The sequence below is a fragment of the Odocoileus virginianus genome, chromosome 18 (assembly GCF_023699985.2).
Source record: "Odocoileus virginianus isolate 20LAN1187 ecotype Illinois chromosome 18, Ovbor_1.2, whole genome shotgun sequence".
Taxonomy (NCBI): Eukaryota; Metazoa; Chordata; class Mammalia; order Artiodactyla; family Cervidae; genus Odocoileus; species Odocoileus virginianus.
Window position 1 is genome coordinate 12,904,694 of NC_069691.1, and position 21,930 is coordinate 12,926,623.

A 21,930-nucleotide genomic window follows, 5' to 3' on the forward strand; every position below is an offset into this window, starting at 1 on the left:
TTGCCCCATTTCCCAGATTAACTCTTCACTCCTTTTCACTCTGCCCTTTGTTCTGGGAAATTAACACATAGGGGCTAGCTCAATGGTTCTCTTTCCTCCTAACCTCCTGTTGAGTTTGGCCAAAGGAAGACCTCAGCAGGAGATCTGAAGACTGGATGATCTCTCTAGCGCTCTCACTGGGTTCTCACAAATGTTCTTTGCTGTGTCCCTCTGTTCCAGGCTCAGAAACAGCTCCCTGCTGTTGCTAGTGTCAGGATGCAACACCATTCCTTATTGTTTTCCTAAAACCTCACCCTGTACCTTAAAAAGAAATCCTTTCTATTAAAATCTCATCAGTTATCCTGTTTGAGTAGGTTATTCCTTATTCCACTGGGATCTTGGCTGATATGCCATTTAAACTAAGTCATAGTCCATGAAATTTAATATTCTTCTCACTAAAAGCATTTCTAGTTGGCAATATTAATAAATCATACACTCATGTTGTTTCAACTATGGAAAAACGAAAAACCTAAGAATAGTTCTGCCAAAAATAGCTGTTTATATCATCTTAATTATTGTACATCCACCTCACCTATCATTTTATGAAATCTTGCCAGAGTTTAGTAATTTTTTTCTGAATAATTACACTGGACATAAACAGTGAGAAAGAGACATAATCAAAGAGGAAAAAAAAGGGATAATGAAGGAATATTGAGGACACCGGCTCTCAAAATATATGTAAAAATATTTCTGACACATATTGGTATAAGAAAAATACAATAATTTTATCAGTGTATTAAATATATGGGATGAATTAAAGCAAATAGGTTCCGTTTCATGAACACTGTTTCTGGGTTCAGTTACATTATGGTGACTATCTGGTGCTATAATTTGGTTTAAAGCAGGGTGGTGTTAGAAAATCTACTCTCGTGTTAGCCAGATCTTGAGTTTCACATTATTTTGTTGAAGAGTTTCTGGAAAAATATTTCCCTACTCATTTATTCTCAGAAAACCATCAGGAATTAATCAGGAAACATTTCAAACTCTCTAACCTTCTATGCTTCAGGTCATCCTGAGTCAGTCATCTAGCTAAAATGTTGCTCCAATACTAATGCAATCTCAAGAGTGAGAAAGAGGGCACTCTCACTTTGACCTGCAACTAGGAGAAAGGTCGTGTGACATGACTGGGACTTTGTGAGACCGTGAGAAGGAAATATTGGGTATTATAACCCAGTGACTGCATAGTTTGTACAAACTATGTTCAACTAAATAAGAGTTTTGTTAAAATTTCCTCTCCTTATAGTTTCTATTAACTTACCTAGTGGCTATGAAAATATGATCTTGTAATTCAACATTTAAATTTAGTTTTAAAATAATGTGATAAAAATGGTGAATAAACCCAAATAAGAAGAAAAATATTTTTTTTTAATGTATGTACTGTATATAAAATGACAATATGTATACATGGAGAGAAAAAAGGCCTAAATTATTACTTTATTCACTCTAACTGTCAAAGGTTGAACATAATGATTTGGACATATAATGACCTCAAGACCTGTTTATTGAATTTAATGCAAATATTTGAAATAAAGTTAAAATCGCATTGTCTATTTATGAGAGAAGTTCCAAACTTAAGCATTTGTTTTGTTTTGTTTTGTTTTTTTAACACATAATAAAAAATTAATCTGCTTACAGAACCTTGGCAACACAAAAACAAACAAACAAACAAACCAATGACTCTTTCAAGGTGCTGAAGTTTACCTAAAAAGGCTTGTCAGCAGATCCAAGGCGTGTCAGCAGATGACACAAGTAGACGTGGTGCGTGATGCCCCGACTGAGGATTCTTTCTGATGAAATACAAGCTACCCACCTGTGACTAAAGGTATTAAGAGTGATGAAAAATATGGACAGGGTAAGAATTGCTTAGTGCTGTGAAACTAATCCAAAATGTACATGAATTCTAATATTTCATACTCATTATAAAAGAGGTCTCTGATGTCTTAACACACCTTCAAAACCATTGATTCAGATACATTCTTTTACCTTCACAAGAATCTCCACTCATGAGATTTCAGCTCAATAGCAGCATTAATTCTAAAGAAAGTAAATAATCTACATTAATCAGGTATACACTTTCCCAAGTTGTCATATATATTTAGCATGAACAGTTTTGATGAGGCTAGTTATGCTGTTGTTTCTTTAGAGATGAATTTAGGTTGATAGGTTAAAATATTTTCTTGATTCTTTTCAAAAATGAGACAACACGCTTGTTTTTGTTTGTTTTGTTTTTCGGGGTTGGGGGGTTGGTTTTTGTCTTTTTTTATTTTTCACAATAGGGGACAGTTCATGTATAGATCCAACATCAGAGAGCATTGAACCAAGAAATGTTAGGGCAAAGTTGAGATTCAGTACAGAGCCAAGGTTGTAGCGATAGTTTCTGACAAACCTGAGGAGTGATTTGAAGATAAAATTGTTGGAATTTGTAGCAAAATTGATGATCTGGACTAGCAAAGCAAGACAGAAGACATTTTTCAATCCAGTTGCATTATTCAAGAAGGGATAGGGTACATTGTAGTAGGAAAATGACCCTTGAAATCTCACCAGCTTAACATATAAAAGTGTATGTCTTGTTTACCCAAAGTCATTTAGAGTTTGGTAGCTCTATACAGCAGGGCCTTTTCCAGTAGTACCACAGAAACCTAGGCTCTTTGTATCTTCCAAGGCCACCATCAGAAACTCTTATTTTCCTGGGTAGCTACACTGAGGGAAAAGAGAGCTGAGAATTGTCAGGACTTCTCACTGCTGAGACTTAACATTGATGTGTTCTAAGCCTTAGAATCTAAGGTACAGACCATAGAACTCATCAAATAACCCATGTGCTTTCCTCCATCTTTTAGTCTCTATGTAATTAGATCAGGGCAATTAAGGTTACTTCCGGCCAATAGGCTGAGTGACAATGGTGTGTCATCTCTGGAATGAGACATTTAAGAGTTAGTGTGATTTCATCAAGCTTTTTCTCCCCCTGTCATATGACTGCAGTTCCAAATGATAGATCTACAAGATTGTAAAGAAAAATAAAAAAGAACCTGTTTCCTAAGTCACTGTTTAGAAGGGAGCTGCTCTAAAGAGCTACTGGACCCACATATGTCTTTGTGTGGGCAAGAGTGGAGTAAAGTTGTACCTGCTAGGCCTTAAGATTTGGAATTTGTTTTCAGAAAATAACCAAGCCTATCTTTACTGATACAGCAGTGAAGACGAGTGCTTCACTAAGCCCTCCGGTGGAGAAAGTTATAATGAGCTTGGTTTCCTAGAATCCTACTACTGCTGAAAGATGAATGTTGCTGTTGTTCAGTCTTTACGTCATGTCAGACTCTGCGACCCCTTGGATTGCAGCAAGCTTACCTCTCCTTCACTATCTCCCTGAGTTTGCTTAAACTCATGTCCATTGATTTAGTGATGCCATCCAACCCTCTCAACCTCTGTCATCCCCACTCTCCTCTTGCCCTCAATCTTTCCCAGTATCAGAGGCTTTTCCAATGAGTCAGCTCTTTACATCAGATGGCCAACGTGTTGGACTTTCAGCTTCAGCATCAGTCCTTCCAATGAATACTTCAGGTTGATTTCCTTTTAGATTGACTGGTTTGATCTCCTTGCAGTCTAAATGACTCTCAAGATTCTTCTCCAATACCACAATTTGAAAACACCAATTCTTCAGCACCCAGCCTTCTTTAAGGTCCAACTCACATCCACACATAACTTCTGGAAAAACCACAGCTTTGTATTAGACATGAAATGACTGGACCAGATGCCATGATCTTTGTTTTTTGAATGTTGTTTCAAGCCAGCTTTTTCACTCCTCTTTCACCCTCATCAAGATGCTCTTTAGTTCATTTTCACTTTCTGTTATTAGAGTGGTATCATCTGCATATCTGAGATTATTGATATATCTCCTGACAATCTTGATTCCAGCTTGTGATTCATCCAACCTAGCATTTTGCATAATGTACTCTGCATATAAATTAAATAAGCAGGGTGACAACATACAGGTTGACATACTCTTTTCCCAATTTTGAACCAGTTCATTGTTCCATGTTAGTTTTTAACTGTTGTTTCTTGACCTGCATACAGGTTTCTCAGGAGGCAAGTAGGTGGTCTGATATTTCACTCTCTTTAAGAATTTTCCACAGTTTGTTGTGATCCACACAGTCAAAGTCTTTAGTGTAGTCAATGAAGCAGAAGTACATAGCTTTCTGGAATTATCTTGCTTTCTCCATAATCCAACAGATGTTGGAATTTGATCTCTCATTCCTCTGCCTTTTCTAAACCCAGCTGGTATCTCTGGAAGTTTTAGATTCACATGCTGCTGAAGCCTAGCTTGAAGGATTTTGAGTATCACCTTGCTAGCATGTGAAATGAGCACAATTGTATGATAGTTTGAACATTCTTTGGCATTACCCTTCTTTGGAATTGGAATGAAAACTAACCTTTCCCAGTCCTGTGGCCACTGCTGAATTTTCCAAATTTGCTGGCATATTGAGTGCAGCACTTTCACAGCATCATCTTTTAGGATTTGAAATAGCTCAACTGGAATTCCATCACCTTCACTCGCTTTGTTTGTAATAATGCTTCCTAAGGCCCACCAGACTTCACATTCCAGATGTCCGGCTCTAAGTGAGTGATCACACCGTCATGGTTATCTGTGTCATTGAGACCTTTTTTGTATAGTTTTTCTGTGCATTCTTGCCACCTTTTCTTAATTTCTGCTTCTGTTAGGCCTGGGGCTTCCCTGTAACTCAGTTGTTAAGAATCCATCTGCAGTGCAGGAGACCCAGGTCTGGTTCCTGGGTCAGGAAGACCTGCTGGAGAAGAGACAGGCTCCCCACTCCAGTATTCTTGGGCTTCCCTGGAGGCTCAGACAGTAAACAATATCCCTGCAATGTGCAAGAGCTGGATTCGATCCCTGCGTTGGGAAGATCCCCTGGAGAAGGGAACAGCTACCCACTCCAATATTCTGGCCTGGGGAATTCTGTGGACAGAGGAGCCTGGAAGACTAAAGCCCATGGGGTCACAAAGAGTCAGACAGGATTGAGCCACTTTCACTTTCTGTTAGGCCTTTGCCATTTCTTTCCTTTATTGGGCCCATCTTTGCATGAAATGTTCCCTCAGTATCACCAATATTCTTGAAGAGATCTCTAGTCTTCTGCGCTCTGTTGTTTCCCTCTGTTTCTTTGCATTGTTCACGTGTCTTTCTTATCTCTCCTTGCTGTTTTCTGGAACTCTGCCTTCAGTTGGGTGTATCTTTCCCTTTCTCCTTTGCCTTTTGCTTCTCTTGTTTTCTCAGCTATGTGTAAGGCCTTCTCAGTGAACCACTTTGCTTTCTTGAATTTCTTTTTCTTGGGGATGGTTCTGGGCACTGCCTCCTGTGGAATGTTACCAGCTTCTGTCCGTAATACTTCAGGACTCTGTCTACCAGATCTAATTCATTGAATTTATTTGCCCCCTCCACTGTATAATCATAATGGATTTTATTTAGGTCATACCTAAATGTTCTAGTTAACAGCATTATATGAACAAGGTAAGGCTACGTGGCAAGAAACGTGTCTGTGCAGTTTAGAAGCACTGATACATTTTAAATATAGCAGCTAGTTTTTCCAAGAAAGATTTTATCCTACTCCAGCAATGTTTTTCACTCTTTGTTTTCAGCATATAAAACAATCTGATAAAAGTTGTTTTTAAGTAATGCATGCATCCAGTTCTTTTGTTAAAATAAATCTTCCCAATTAACTTTTCTCATATCAAAAATAATTTCAGGTATTTTTAATTGGGCATGATATAAATTACATAAACTGTAGACTCATAGTTTCACTTTCTGCATAAAAGATACTGTTAATATTTTAAATGTGTTGGCTTCAGTTTTTTTATAATATATTTGGAAGAAGAAAGGGCCTGACTCTCTCAAAATTGGAAACAATTGATGTTAGATGATCCAAGGAAGACAAGCCAAAAAACTACTGTTACTAACTCCACAGATTTTAGTTTAAATATAAATTATGCATAGTTTGAAATTACTTAATGGGAGACAGACATCTTTGCTTCTGGAAGAGCCAGACTTCATGACTGGGAAACATACTGTCAAAGAAATGACAAAAGTATATCTTAAATTTTGCTTTAAGTTTCAAATCCTCTGGTTTCAGTCAAGATAAAGGAAGTTAGGTTTATGACTAAGAAAGCCACTTCTTCCATCTCATGCAATGAATCATTGGCAACGGGCAGTTAGCTAGGGCTTAACATGGATTAAAAGCAAGAGAATTGCTAAACTGTCAAATACTCTCTTTTTAAGACAATAGCAGGAAACAAAATGTCGAAGCACTACTTAACAATTTATAGAACTATTACAGACCTAGGAACTGTTTTACCACTCAGAACAACATAAAAGAGAAGTCTTAAATATATCTCTTACAGAAAAAAAATGGGAAATCAGTCTTGTTATGAAGTCATGATAATAAGAAAATCTTTCTCCTTTTGTTTATATTTCTCTAATAATTGATTTTATATACATTATTCTTTTAAACATGTTACCCTTTGTTATGGTACAGGAAAAAACTTACAAGAGAATATTTAGAATCTCTTGTATCTCTCACATACCGGGAGAATTTTTCCCTTGTCCCCATAATTTGGGGCTTGGTTGTGCAGCCTGGAATAGTGAGTGAAGTAATCCATCTGACTGATTTTCATTGCTTAAAATCAATGAAAAATTATTCACAGTAAAAAAGAAGAGTGAGCAGCAAGGACAGGAGATGCAAGAGGCTGGGTTTAAGGAAGATGCTAGAAATTGAGGAAGAGGTACTTGTGTTGAGGTCCAGTGGTTAGGACTTTGCTTCCAATGCAGGGGCTGAAGGTTCAATCCCTGGTTGGGGAGCTAAGATCCTACATGCCTCACAGCCAAAAACCAAAGCAGAAAACAGAAGCAGTATTGTAACACATTCAATAAAGACTCTAAAATTATTTTAAAGTAGAAATTAAGAAAAAAAGAAAAGAAATTGAGGGAGAAGATTGGGACTAAGTTGCCATTCTGTGATGAGTATGTCTTTGGGGTAATTGAAAGAGAGATGAAAATGATTTCTATGTTGGATTATGTGTTATGAATGGAAGCCTTCCCTTCCAGAGGATTCAGTAAAAATTAAAGAACCCCTCTCTCAATTAGAGATGATTTTTCTCAATAAAATGCTAAAATGGGCCAAAGAGTAACCAGTTTCATAAGTTGTCTTGACTTTTAACAAGATATTTTAATTATCTCAAAAAAAAAAATAGTTCACCAGACATCATTTTGTTATACCAAGCTAACAAGAAAACAACAAATAATGATTGATCAGTTTGGTTAATCACTGAATGAAAATTCTCAAATAACAGACTGGACTCAGGACTTATATTTCAGCGAGGATTGTTTCTACTTAGAAGTAACAGAAAACAGGTCTAATAGAAGTTAAACAATGAAGGGACACTTTTCTTTTCTTTTCTTTTTTTTTTTTTTTGGACACTTTTCTTATATCACAAGACATCTGAACATAAGGCTGTGTTGGCATTTGTTCAGCAGTTCAGTAGTGGCAGACCTAACACCTCTGTTAACTTCTTTACCTCTCGTAACTGAAATGTGTCTGCCACTTTACAGTAGCAAATCCTTGAAATGAGAGAGAAACTGGTTTGATCCTTCTAGCTCATGAAGGAGGACAGCATGGGAAGTAGAGTGGCCTCAAGAAGGAGGCTTAGGGAAGACTGCAGAAAGTCTTTTGTATAGTTCAATATTATCTACTTCATTTGATTTCTAGGGATGTCCCACAGAAAGCAATATTTTTGGTTTTTATGACTTTCCTGTGACTATCCTCGCTATTCAGATATTTCCAATTAGCCTGGTGAATAGCAGGTTGAAACCAGTCAGGAAGTAAGGATGTATCTGGGCCCTGAGGCATAAATTATTCCTGCTATCCAACTTCTTCCTGAAGTAAACGTCTTTTCACAAAGCAGGGTTAATATAAGCAATTTGGCATGTATTTTTATCAGAAAAATCAGGCGTTTTAATTCTGAAAATGAGCAGTCTTTTGGGTAGCAATAGAGGGGAATGTTATACCATGAAGGGCTTTATTAGTGATATGAAGTAACTGGCATTTTTTATAATCTTAAAATCTCTAGTAACATAAAGGAAATGATGTTCTATAGGGAAAAGATTGAGTTTAGTGTGGGTCCTGACTCAAAACTTTTGTATTTCCATCTGGATGATGCAGATTTGAAAACTCAAGAGATTTCCACCAGAACAAAGTCAACATAGCCTATGCCACCTACTTATATGTGCCTTCAAGCATGTTAAAATAGTGCAATGGAGTGTGGCTTGCAGCAGCCGCGATTCTGTGCAGCACCACCTTCCTGAATGTTTTGTTTGGGTGGCTAGAGTGGATCTGGTCAGTCCCTGTTCAATGAATATGAACATCTTTGATCTGAGACATTACAACCCTGGGAAGTAATGAGGAAGTATTCATTAGGAACACTTTGTTGTTGTTGTTGTCCCTTACTGTGGGATCTATTACCACATCTCTCATTTAGCGTTGGTATGAGATTAGACCTTGATCACTTCTAGATACCCTCCCATTTGTGCTTTTCATCTGAGTTAACTTGTCTCTTGAAGTTGAAGAACTGGGAGTGCCCTGGCTGGATAGATTTTGCATCAACAAAAAGCTGAGTTTTTTCAGGTGGCTCAAAGAAAGAAAAGAATACAACTGTGGAAAAAAGTATTCTGTTACACAATATGCAAACATTTGTACTGACTTGTAGAACAAGTTTGATAAAACACACCCCCGACTAAGATAGATAACATATAAATACCTATTCTTCCTACTGATTCTAGCACCATATAGAATGTGTTTCAATTTCTTTATTGTTACAGATTGTAAAAAGGAAAAAAAAGATAGATTTTGATGCTATATAGATAGAATTGAAAGGTGACAACAATTGATATAACCTAAAAGTGATAAGAATAAATATAGTGTAGCAGTTGGCATGCAGTTAGAGGCTCAAAGAGTAAATGTTGAGTATCTGAGCTGCTTAGAATTTTACAAATTTATGAATATTTAACTGAAATTGGATAATAACAACAGGTGCATGCATGTGTGCTAAGTTGCTTCAGTTGTGTCTGACTCTTTGCAACCCTATGGACTGTAGCCCACCAGGCTCCTCTGTCCATGGGATTCTCCAGAATACTGGAGTGGGTTGCCATGCCCTCCTCCAGGGGAACTTCCCCACCCAGAGATCGAACCCACACCTCTTCTGTCTCCTGCAAAGGCATGTGGGTTCTTTACCACTATTGCCACCTGAAAAGTGAAAGTGAAGTCACTCAGTCGTGTCTGACTCTTCGCAACCCCATGGACTGTAGCCTACCAGGCTCCTCTGTGCATGGATTTTTCCAGGTAAGAGTACTGGGGTGGGTTGCCATTTCCTTCTTCAGGGGATCTTCCCGACCCAGGGATTGAAGCCAGGTCTCCCACGTTGCAGGCAGACGTTTTACTATCTGAGCCACCTAGGAAGCCCCAAAAGAGGTATATATATATATATATATATACATATATATATATATATATATGTATATATATTGTACAGGGCCAAGTTCTAGGTGCTCTTCTCATATGAACTCATTAATACTTGTTAAACTTATAAAGTAGGTGCTGTTTTTATTCCCACTTGTTAGGTGAAGAAACAGAGGCTTTAAGCAACCTGCCCAAGGTCACACAGCTAGGTATTAGAACTGGGGATCTGAACTCAAATCAGCTTCCCAGGTGACACTAGTGGTAAAGAACCTGCTTGCCAATGCAGGAGACACAGGAGATGAGGTTTGATCCCCAGGTCAGGTTGATCGCCTGGAGGAGGACCTGGCAATTCACTCGAGTATTCTTGCTTGGAGAATCCCATGGACAAAGGAGCTTGGCAGGCTACAGTCCATAGGGTCACAAAGAGTTGAACACAACTGAAGCGAATTAGCACGCACACACTGCTGTCTCTGAGCTCTGTACTCTTAGACAGTGCACTCTACTGCCTCTGTAGGATTTAGGGATTATCTAATCTAAATCAAACCTCCCAGGAGATCTCAAGGATTATTGACACAATTTGTTAGATTATGTCTTCGTTCTTTCAATCCAGACTCACATTTCTGTCCACTACGTCAAAGGAGAGACCAACAATCCAATCAAAGGAAGTGGGTGGTGGTGGTGGTATTTAAAGGTTAGATGTTTTGTAGTTTTAAATAAATAATACAATTAATATTTAACTATTCTTTAAAAAGTCATTCAATCTGCTTGGCATAGAGTCAGGTTAAGCAAGAGTTGTTGAACAGAATCAAAACAGTATTAATTTGGAGATTACATGTTAAAATTAGCACAAGATCCCACCTATAATAAATAAAATCAAAGTTTAGGAATTACCAATATAGATAATCATATCCTTAAATAATCAAACAATTATATCAATACACACACACAAATTAATGAATAATGACTCCATTTAAACAGAGCTTATGCTTCTGTTACCTGTTTCTTTTCTTCATAATTTATTTATTTTCTGGGTGTGCTGGATCTTCCTTGCTGCGCAGACTTTCCCAGTTGTGTATGAGCAGGAAAGTGAAAAGGTGAAAGTGAAAGCTGCTCAGTCGTGTCCGACTCTTTGTCCATGGAATTCTTCAGGCCAGAATACTGGAGTGGGTACACTATCCATTCTCCAGAGGATCTTCCCAACCCAGGAATTAAACCATGGTCTCCTGCATTGCAGGTGGATTCTTTACCAACTGCGCCATCAGGGAAGCCCTGAACAAGCAGGGCTTGTGTCAACTCTTTATTTGGCCGCCAGGGAAGCCCCTATATGTTTCTTATTATAATGTATTTTGCATGCAATTTCCAAGAATTAAATGAAATTACTCAATAACTCACCTTCCTTTTTGATAACAAGGTGTCAACAAATAAAACCCAGCTTAGCTTTTGAATAACATATACTGCTGGTTATCTTAATTAAAAAAAGTTTAGATTTAAGACATCTTTCCTTATATCCCCAAATGCAATTATAAGGCACTATAATTGTATCAGACATTGTAGTAAGTACAGAATCAATATCATTAACAAAGCCACAGTGGGGCGATGTGGACAGATTCCATTTATCCTCTCATCAGCTTCTTAAAGATTCAACCTCTCAGTCTCTGTGGTTGTCCTGCCATTCTGGACAGGTGACAAGGCTACTGACTGCCTAAGTTTTCCAGATCATTCTGCTGTAGGCCAGGCCCAGCTAGAACAGAGCAGAATGGCAAACTCTTCATAACATAAAAATAACAGATTCTTTGAATGACATTAGCACCCTGGGCTTCCCTTGTAGCTCAGTCGGTAAAGAATCTGCCTGCAGTGCAGGAGACTCGGCTTCGATCCCTGGGTTGGGAAGATGCCCTGGAGAAGGAAATGGCAGCCCACTCCAGTACACTTGCCTGGAAAATCTCATGGACACAGGAGCCTGGTGGGCTGCAGTCCATGGGGTCACAAAGAGTCAGGCACGACTGAGCGACTAACAGTTCCTTACGGAACAACACCTTTAGCACATGATAAAATTGAGCAAGCTGTTTTTCTCAAGTGCAGACCATGAGAATGAGGAAGAGGAAACTTATCTCTGAAGAGAGAATAATCTCACATACTAGACATGTACCAGCGGCTGGGCAGATAGCTGATCAGAGGAGTAATTTAGAAGAGAAAGTTACATGGGAATTAGAGTCAAAAACTAGGATTCAAATGTCAAATTAACCACTTTTTAGTGCTTTGAGCCTGAAGAAGTCTCCCATCTTCTAAGAAGCGATTCCTTCACCAGTAAAATTTGATTAATAAAACCAACTGTGAAGATAATTTTTGAGAATTAAATAATAATATGTCTGATAAGTGTTTAATATAGGGCTTATACGTAGTAGATGATAAAAATTTTGAGATAAATCCTGAAAGCATCATGTTAAATTTTTAAAAGTGGTTTACATGTCATATGGACTTTTATTGTCCTTTTTAATTTTTCCATTTTTTTCTGAATATCTGCAGATGACAAAGGACATGCACCAAATGTAAGGTAAAGACAAATAATCAAGCAATTTTTTTATTTTTATGAGTTTTTATGAGAAAAGATGAAAAGGTAAAGGATACACACCCTGTCTTACTGCGTGAATTGCGTGCGATCTCTGTATCCAACTCTGTGCAACCCTAGGGACTGTAGCAGCCCAGGCTCTTCTGTCCATAGGATTCTCCAGGCAAGAATATTGGAGAGGGTTGCCATTTCTTCCTCCAAGGGATCTTCCTGACCCAGGGATCGAATCTGCATCTCTTATGTCTCCTGCACTGGTGGGTGGGTTCTTTACCACTAGCACCACCTGGAAAGCCCTATGCTATGGTACGTAAGTACTAAATCTACCATTGACCTAATTTATTATCTTGTTAAAAATTATACACCATCACGTACTTGGCAATCAAAATCTATAGTTTTTATTTTGAGAAAAGATACCACTGATGTACAGGTCCTCATAGAAAATCAATTTGCATTTGTACCGTCCTGCTTCAGCGGTAGGTGATAGCGCCCCCTACTGACCAATAGTGTAGAGGAAAACTTGCACATCTGGTCACACCTCTAAAAGCTACTAAGAACTTATCTTGCGGGCCTATAGGTGGGAAGACATCTAGACAGATAAACACATAAATGCAAGTACACACACAAAACCGCTATCTGCATGTATGCACATGCTAGAAAGTTCTCACTTTCACTCCTGCCCCACATGCATAGGCTTGACAAATGCTGAGTATATGGAGAACCAGTTGATGCAACTGAACAATATCCTCTTTTTATATACAGCAGGAGTACAATCTAGGTGGACTAATGCAGGTCTTTAATAATAGCTACATTAATCTCCATGCCAGGCACCAAGACAGTATTTATTTATTTATAAGTTATTTATGTTTAATGCTTAAAGTTTTGAATGCACAATCTAATATTATAGAAGTACTAGAGGTCAATACAATGCATTAAAACTATGTACAATGCACAGGTTCATATCAAAACCTATCTACTCTGTAGAGTTTTACAAAACTATCAAACACAAAGCACTTAAGACACCATTTTTTTCCCATCTGCTACATTAGGAACGTCAATGGGCAGATCATTTCAACTTGCAGCATTCACCCATTTCTAGTATGAAATTAAGTAATTTTCTACTTATGTAATAAAGTTTATCTACACCATTTTCTTGATTTTGATTCATTGCAGCAAAGGCACTATACATCAGCAGATCCAGATAGTATTTTAATTTCATCGTTATGAGGCACTCAGGAATCAGTAATGCCTGCATTGAGTTTAACGATTGTTTCATAGTGTATTATTAGTTCTGTAACAGACTCCTTAATTCATTGAACTATTCAGTTGATGTTCATTAGATGTCTACTCTGGGCCAGGCAATAATGCTAAGTGCCAACTATGCAGCAATGAGTCAACCAAGCAAAATCTCTTCCTTCATGGAGATTACATTCTAGTGGGGAGATATGAATGTTCCCATGAAGTCACACCCAGACTCTGAATATTTCAGATAAGTAAAAGTGAGCATTCATCATTTCTTTAATGAAGTTTGGAAATGTGAGTTTTTATTCTCTTATGATTGCCTAGACACTATAGCAGACCTGTTTTTAGTAAGCATGTGGCTCTATTTTAGTTTCTTGTTGATATTTTTTAATGGGTCAAAAAATGCTTATGATTTTTTGATAATAGATACCTTATGAATATCAGATGTTGTGAAATAAAAATGTGAAATTAGTGGTGCTCACGATATGTAACTTAGTGGGAGATGTGTGTGTGTGTGTAGGAGAACTTATTGCTATTTCTTTAAGACCTTGATCTTTTTCCAGTCTCCCAAGATATCTATCAGTAAATTTACCATTCTCCTCATTTGCAGGGAGTTACAGAGAAACACTAAATAAAGCATGCTTTGAAAAATCCTCATAAGCTTTAAAAGAGCAAGAAAGATCATCAAAACAAAAATACCTGTATACAGACCTAAGTGGGGTTCATGTTTAAGGTTACCTTCTGTTAAAACTCTGTTTTTAAGTTACTCAGAGTAAATTTTTGAAGCCAAAAGATAGCCTTTTCAAGAGTGATATGTGAGCATGTTTCTAAGTGAAAATTTGACCAAGGAAGGCAGCTGCTTTACCATTTAGCTCCAGGCCGTATTGATTACGCTGGGCTGAAAAGTGACGCTACCCATGCCCAAGTGCAGGGGACACATGTGATCCAGAGTCTCAGCTACTCTTCATGTTACTAATATCAGCACAGTAAGAAATGAGTGGCTTTAACCATTACTATCTCTCCTTATAATAGGGGTTTGTTGAGGTTTTACCCTATAGAATGTGTCCAAGTAGTAAGGAGCAGAGATTGCATTTAGCTAATACACTTTTAAGGATTCTCTCTCATGCCTCTATAAAAATGACCATGAGAGGAAAATGAAACTACCAAAGAGAATATTTGAACCAGGTTATGACCAAGTAGTACAGAAGGACAAACACTGGTCAGGTCCAGTGAAGGTAGTTGGAATGTAAACTGTTCCCTGGGCTACTCAGGTGGCGCAACAGTAAAGAATTCGCCTGCCAGTTCAGGAGATGTTAGAGATGTGCGTTAGATCCCTGGGTCAGGAAGATCCCCTGGAGAAAGAAATGGCAACATGAAGAAAGAAAGAAAGAATTTGCCTGGAGGATCCCACGGACAGAGGAGCCTGGCCTGCTACAGTCCATAGCGTCACGACACGTGACATAGAGTCAGACACGACTGAAGTGACTCGCATGCATACAAAAAAGATGGTATCTAGAAGGATAGCCCTGATGTATCTATTTGCAGGGCAACAATGGAGACGCAGACAGAGAGAACAGACTTATGTACATGCGGGCAGGGGTCGGGAATAGGAGGGAGAGGGTGGGATGAATGGAGAGAGTAGCATGGAAATACATCCACCGGCATATGTAAAATAGATAGCCAGCAGGAGTTTGCTGTGTGAATCAGGGAACTCAAACCCAGGCTCTCTGACAACCTGGAGGGGTCGGATGGGGTCGGAGGTGGGAAGGGAGGCTCAAGAGGGAGTGAACATCTGTATACCTATGACTGATCCATGTTGATGTATGCAGCTCGTTTTTAATGCTAAATACCCTTCCTGCTATTATCCACACATTTCTTTTCTTCTTCCCTCTGCTGGTAGTATTCTCAGTTAGTAGGAGGGAAATGATTCCAAACTATTTGCAGCCACCTTCTCTGCTCACTTTCTTCCTTATTTAGTGGCTTCAGTTGTGTCTGACTCTGCGACCCTATGGACCATGGCCTGCCAGGCTCCTCTGTCCGTGGGATTCTCCAGCCAAGAATACTGGAGTGGGCTGCCATTCGCTTCTCCAGCTACCGTCTTTAAGTAAGGTAAAATTCAATAGATAAAAGCAAGTTCTTTCTCAGCCTTCAAGAGACTTAGTGCTAAAGAATAATGCTTAACATAATTGCCATGCATTACTCCACTTTTTTTTTCTTATTTGCAGAAAACTACGGCAATCATATATTTAATCATATATTTACATTTGTAAAAGTCTGAAATGGTCTTGTAGACAATTTGTAGAATTCTGTATCTTTTCAAGTGTCCGTGTTGATAGTTGGTCTTCTGGAGGAGGAAACAGAGAGCTTTCATAGCCCCAACCACTCAGTTTGGAAGCTTCTTCACACTCTGAGACTTAGAACTCACGAAGAGAAACAGAGGGAAAATTAGAAGTTTGGACCTTGGGGTATCAGCTTGACTACTTCCTTGTATTCTCACCTGGGTAGGTACAAGAAGTTATTCTCCTTAATTGTAATCTTTAAAAAAAAATTATTGGAGTATGGTTGCTTTACAATGTTGTGTTAGTTACTATACAGCAAGGAGAGTCAACCACATGTATACATATATACCCTCTTCCTTGGATTTCTTTCCCATTTAGATCATCACAGAATATTGAATAGAGTTCTCTGTGCTATGCAGCAGATTCATATTAGTTATCTATTTTATATATAGTATCAATAGTGTAGTCTTAATTTAAAATGCTTCTCAGAAATTACAAAATTAATAGTGTGCTTGACAAAAATGCTATGTTATTTTTCTCTTGAGTTACTTTTCAAACTTCAATTTCGGGGAGTGAAGACTATATTCATTTACTATATTCATTATATCATTATATATTCATATATCCACCTATATATATTAGTGAATATATTCACTATATTCATATTCATTATACTTTTAACAAATAACCACAAATTAAGTGACTTAAAAATACACACATTTATTATCTTATTCTGCAGGTCACAAGGCCAACACAGTTCTCACTGGGCCAAAATCAAGATGTGAGCAACCTCTAGGGGAAAATTCATTTCCTGCTCTTTCCGGCCTCTAAAGCTGCCTGTGTTCTTTGGTTTGTGCTTTTTCCTCCCACTTTGAAACCAGCAACATGGTATCTGACAGTGCATCTGTTGTCACATCTCTGCCTCTGACTCTCCTCTTCTTCCACTTTTAAGAGCCTTTGTGATGACATTGGAGCCACCCACATAGTCTAGGAAAATCTCCTTAGTTTAAGCAGCTGATTAACAGCCTTAATTTTACTGCAACTTCAGTTCCCGCTTTGTCATGTAACCTAATTCACAGGTTTGGGCGCATTAGGACATCCAATGGGAGAATATTTTTCAGATGCCACTATTTTGCCCACTGCAGCGACAGTAGGTGAGAATTACTTAAGTAAGTGTGATAATATAAAGTCAGTTGATAAATCCACTTAGGAAAACTTGAATTAAAGTTTTAACTTCACTTCCAGATTATGGGATGATTTAATAGCTCATTTTAAATAGCATGCAGACATGCTTTTAATAATATTCCCTAGAAATTTACTTAAAAAATTTTGAGACTATAATTGATTTTTAAGTTTCTTTTTCTGTCTCACAAATAAGCATATATAAAGATAACAATGTTTAATAACGGAAAATCTCCTGTTCTGCCCTTCTCCCTTTAGCTTCTTCCAATGTATATAGGCTCTGATGAAGAAAAACAATAGGTTTATGGAAGGAAAGAACATTTCCTTCAACAAGCAAACAAAGAAAAATGGGAGAGAGAAAAGGTAGGTTGGAAAGTATACTTTGTAAGTTTGGGCCTGGTAGAGTCTCAGTTAGAAGCTTTTATTTATCATTCATTACTCTGTCGTGGTTCAAAGTTTTATTTGCAATTTTTGTGAATAATAATCCCTCATTTTTTTCAATCACAATTTACGAGGCAAAGTGCTAGATTCCAGGATTATAAAATGGAATAAGGGTGACGGCATAAGGACATATAATTTCAGTGCAGTAAGGGAAGTGTGATAAGACAGATATTTGTGGGTTACTAGGGGAGCAATAAGAAATTGTATCTAACACATCCTAGAGAAGGATAGCAAAGACAGATTCAGGAATAACTTCTGAGCAGATAAATGCCTGAGCTGAGTACTAAAGCATAAGAATGTATGGCTGGAAGTGGACACATGTTCTATGCTCATGGAACACCATGAAGGGGAATGTGAAGAAGCCCCTAGTGTACCTGGAGTTCCAAGCCTCTCCTTGTCCCCATGGTCAGCTTCTCTCCATTCTTCAAGATACACCTCACAACCCATCCCCTCTGGGATATCGTCTCTAACCAGCTTTACATAATCAAACCTCATTACCATAGCACCCTGTTTACTTCTTTAGTGGTATTTATAACAATCTTTAATTATGCTAATTCATATGTTCAATGTTTCGCTTCTTTTTTCCCCTCACTATAATCTAAACCCTGCCAGATACTCTCTCATCAGCACATTTTTCTAAAGTTTTTCATTAATGAAGTATCTGCAGTGATTTTAATGATACTTTCTGGTAAGGTTCAACTTTATTCTTCCTTGTATTTCAGCTGCCCATGAACTGCAAGAAATCAGAGTGGAACTGGAATAAACCCAGAAAAATGTGGAACTTACACATGGTCATCCCAATGCAGCGGTGTCCCCACAGAAGATGAGTTCCTGGGATTTGGACAAGAGAGAATAGACAAGCTTGGAAATGTCATCCTTTCTCATGACTTTAGAGTAACCAAAATGATTTTTAACAGCATTAATTTTTAGCCTTTAAGTAAATATCTTTCTGATATTTGATTTTGTAATGCAGAAGTGTATTAAAAAAATTGAAACCATCACATTGCTTGACTCCATAAGCAATACATTTGAAAGCATTTATTTCATGGCTACCCAAATATATATATGCTGTTTTCTTTTACAGATCTACTTTTTTTTCTCTCAAAGGACTTTTGAAAAATCACTTCACAATGTCACGTTGAGAGGTAGGTTCCGGCTGTTAGGTAAAGCATATTATCTGGATAAGTAACTAAATTCATACTGTACCACAGCTTGAGAATCTTCAAAACTATATCTTTGAAAGTGAAAATCTATTCTCTCTGATTTTTGTAGAAAACAGTCAGATGTGTATCTTTTAATTTAGAGTTCTACCAAATCACTGGTTGTATTAATAACTAAGACACACACGATACACACACACACACACAGATACTCACACACATGTTTTCTTAGGCTGGAACATGTTGCCTAAGACTAGAGTTTTTATTTTTCATTCTTTCCAGCATCTGGTAGCTTAGAATCATACACACAGCAGGTATATAAAACACACTCGATGAAGACTCAACCATAATGTCCCACTAGGTTCACAATCCAGCATCTAAATTTATTTTTTAGGTAAAATAAAATGCTTCCTAAACCTAACTTTACATGAGAGACATTTTCTTTTCACTCTTTTTATTTAGAAAAAAATTTGATAACATTTATATGTAAGAAGCATATATCTTAAACAGACCTTCTTTTGATTAAAAGGGAAACAATAACCCCTTTTATCTTAATACGATGACTTGTCTGCACTAGGTCTAAGAAAGAAAAAACAAACAAGCACACAATTATGTTTATTTCCAGTGGGAGTGGACAAAATCAGAATGATGGAGCATCCAAGCCAAAAACAGTAAACTTCTTAATCAAAATTATCCCTTAAGACTACAGAAAGACTGAGAGGACATTTCATTTGTATTCTCTTCTTCCCACATCCCCGCACCATGATTGGTATTATAACTGATCTTCAATTACTAATGTTATTATTGATTTTCAGTGATGAAACTTAATCATTAGTTGTCTTACAAATTGCCATTAGTTCCCTTGCTATATTTAATTTTTAAAATTCTTTTCAGTATAACGAATATTTACTTTATTCTTCCTATCACAGCCTTTTCAGATTTACTTCTTTGAAATATTCTCATCTGTAAGTAGCATCCTAGTTATAACATTAACTGTTATGAATGTTTTCTATCTTGGAACTGTACATATTTATTTCTGTTACAAGATATAACATAAAAAGAACTTTAAAAGAGGTAGAAGTTTTATGAAAGCAATCTCATTATTATTTAATAGTGCTCCCATAAATATATATAGTATCCCTAAAATATTTATCTGTTTTTTAAAATTTTATCGCACCTGATAAATCAACATGGATTCCATAAGAAATATTTCAAGATGACCTGAAATTTAATGAGTTAGTAAACTGGGTTCAAAGCTCAAGAAACCCATGAAATGTTATCAGAAACACTTAACTTTTGAATTTGAAAGTCTTGGAAGAGAATGAATTTTATGACAAAAAAAATTAAAATAGAATGCAGTTATAAACATGAGTTTTCATTTAACTTATTTTTATCACCTCAAATCCATACTGTCATTCCACACTTCTTTAAAGCACTGATAGCATCAGAGCAAATTAAACAAGATGATGGCTGGCTGATGTCATTTGAACAAATGATTTTTGTTAATAAAATATCAGCTATCATTATACATTGTGATTTAGAGGAAATATAAAAATATAACTCCTACTGGTTGTAACATTAATTGCTTAAAATCTTATCACTGCAAAACTTTTATACACTGTAGAATTTTTAGTTTATACAACTAAATTTTATAGTGATACACCCCTAACATTTAGACCATTATTTAAAATAATTATGTGCTCTTTATAGAAGAATGACTTTGTCTCTAGAAGACAAATGGATAACTCAACCATAAATATGGTGTATATTTTTCTTTCATGATTCTTGTAGATAGCCAAGGTTCAGGGAATGAATATAGTGGAAAAGTGTCTTAGAAATATGACTGAAAATACAAAATTTTTCAAGATATTTTTAAGACTTAAAACACTACACCTGATTGCATATCTATTCATTCCACACTCATCTATTAAGTTAATATTGGCTATCCTCTAAGGATACTTTAGTTAATAAAATGTTCTTTTTATATTTACCCTTTCTGTTTGTTACCTGTTTAAGAGTACAGGTAGAAACTTTCTGTGAAACATATTTTGAAATAGTCTCTAAAAGTCTGGTATTGTGTTTTGTAAAGTTATTCTTACAGCTGTTTCTCTCCCCTCAAATGAGCACCCAGTTACTAGAAAAGATTTAACTACGATAGCAATGAACCTCTCAGTTTTTACAGTTTTAAGCCATTTCCCACAAATTTCTGGAACATTAAAAAATATTTTCAAAATGCACATCTCAAAATTTAAAGTATATGGTATTTCATAAAGGATTCTTTGTTTTTTATAAGTAATTTTATTGCTGTTTTTTACAACATGTTGACATAGTACCGTTTGCTAATAATTTATTTGAAAGGATGCCTTGTAACGTGGTAAAAGGTGACATGGTGACATTTTAACAGATTTTCCTTGTGTTTTTACCTCATTAAGAGGTTTTTTTGTGTCTGTAGTACAGTTGATTATAACACTGGAATAATCATAGGTTTGATTTCTGTGTGGGTTGCATGGTATAAGCCCCTCATTGGCCTTTAATTGAAGCTACTAATTATCTTTCAAATACTAAAGACAAGATGTTGGATTGGTATCTTAAACCTTGAAAGCCTACTAAAAACAGATGCTGGAGTTATGATGGCCACTATCAAGTTTATATATATTTATAAAGTACCCTATCATTAATATGAATGTCTTAATAAACATTTAAATGTCACAATGGTGTTTCAAATTTTATGCCTGTTTTGTTTTGTTTTCTCATCAATAAAGTTGGATGTGTTAATGCCAGCTTAATAATAAAGTTTGTTCTCAGAGTTAATATTTACAACTAAGTACCTAAATATAGGAGTAGTTAAGTCTAGAGCCTGAATAATTTAAATGGTTGAAGCTTAGAGAACATCCATGGACAAAATGACATTTAAGGGAAAAATCTCAAGATAGGGCATATCTTTAAATAAAACAACTGAATCATTTTTAAAGCATAATATGTCTATATGCATTTTCAAAAATTATCCACTATTTCATAATAGAGAAATCAGGAAATTTTAGCACACAATACAAACTTTCGCAGCCTTGAAAAAAGAAACATAAAATTGGAGAAAAGATTTTCACTATTTACAAAATGTGAACAATATTTTGCTTTAAAAAGTAATGATAATAAATATTGTGCTATGACAGTGCATAACTATATCAAAACAGAATACCATAGTTTCCTCAAGTTATATGGGATGAGTTACAAAAAAAAATGGTATTTCTGTAACACAGAGAGATGCAAAAACCAGGATTTTGCATGAAAAAAAACACAGTCCCAGCTCACTTGTTTGAATTTAGGGAGGGGGCGCAGGATAAATATGCCTTCAGAAAAATTACAGAATCATAGAATCTGAATCATAATGAACTTCAAATGACATCTAATCCGTTGACCTTCTTTATTTCTGAATCCTTCTCATAACTTCCCAGCCTATTGGCCATTTAAACTTTGTCCGCATGTCTCTTATGATGGAAGAAAATAGCTGA

The 21,930-nt window shown here is 36.6% G+C and overlaps 1 protein-coding gene and 1 long non-coding RNA gene across 3 annotated transcripts in view; one reads left to right on the forward strand and one right to left on the reverse strand.

The window, feature by feature from the left end:
* Positions 1–21,930, reverse strand: part of ANXA1 (annexin A1) — a 295,662-nt gene that overhangs the window by 68,568 nt on the left and 205,164 nt on the right. The window lies entirely within an intron of this gene.
* On the forward strand, positions 1,684–21,133 carry LOC110128080 (uncharacterized). Of its 2 annotated transcripts, XR_011492777.1 has the most exons (4): positions 13,853–15,860; positions 16,378–16,792; positions 17,079–17,183; positions 17,984–21,133. It is a non-coding gene; the product is annotated as an uncharacterized lncRNA (long non-coding RNA). The 2 variants fall into 2 exon arrangements; XR_011492778.1 differs by lacking the exons at positions 13,853–15,860; positions 16,378–16,792 and adding an exon at positions 1,684–1,861.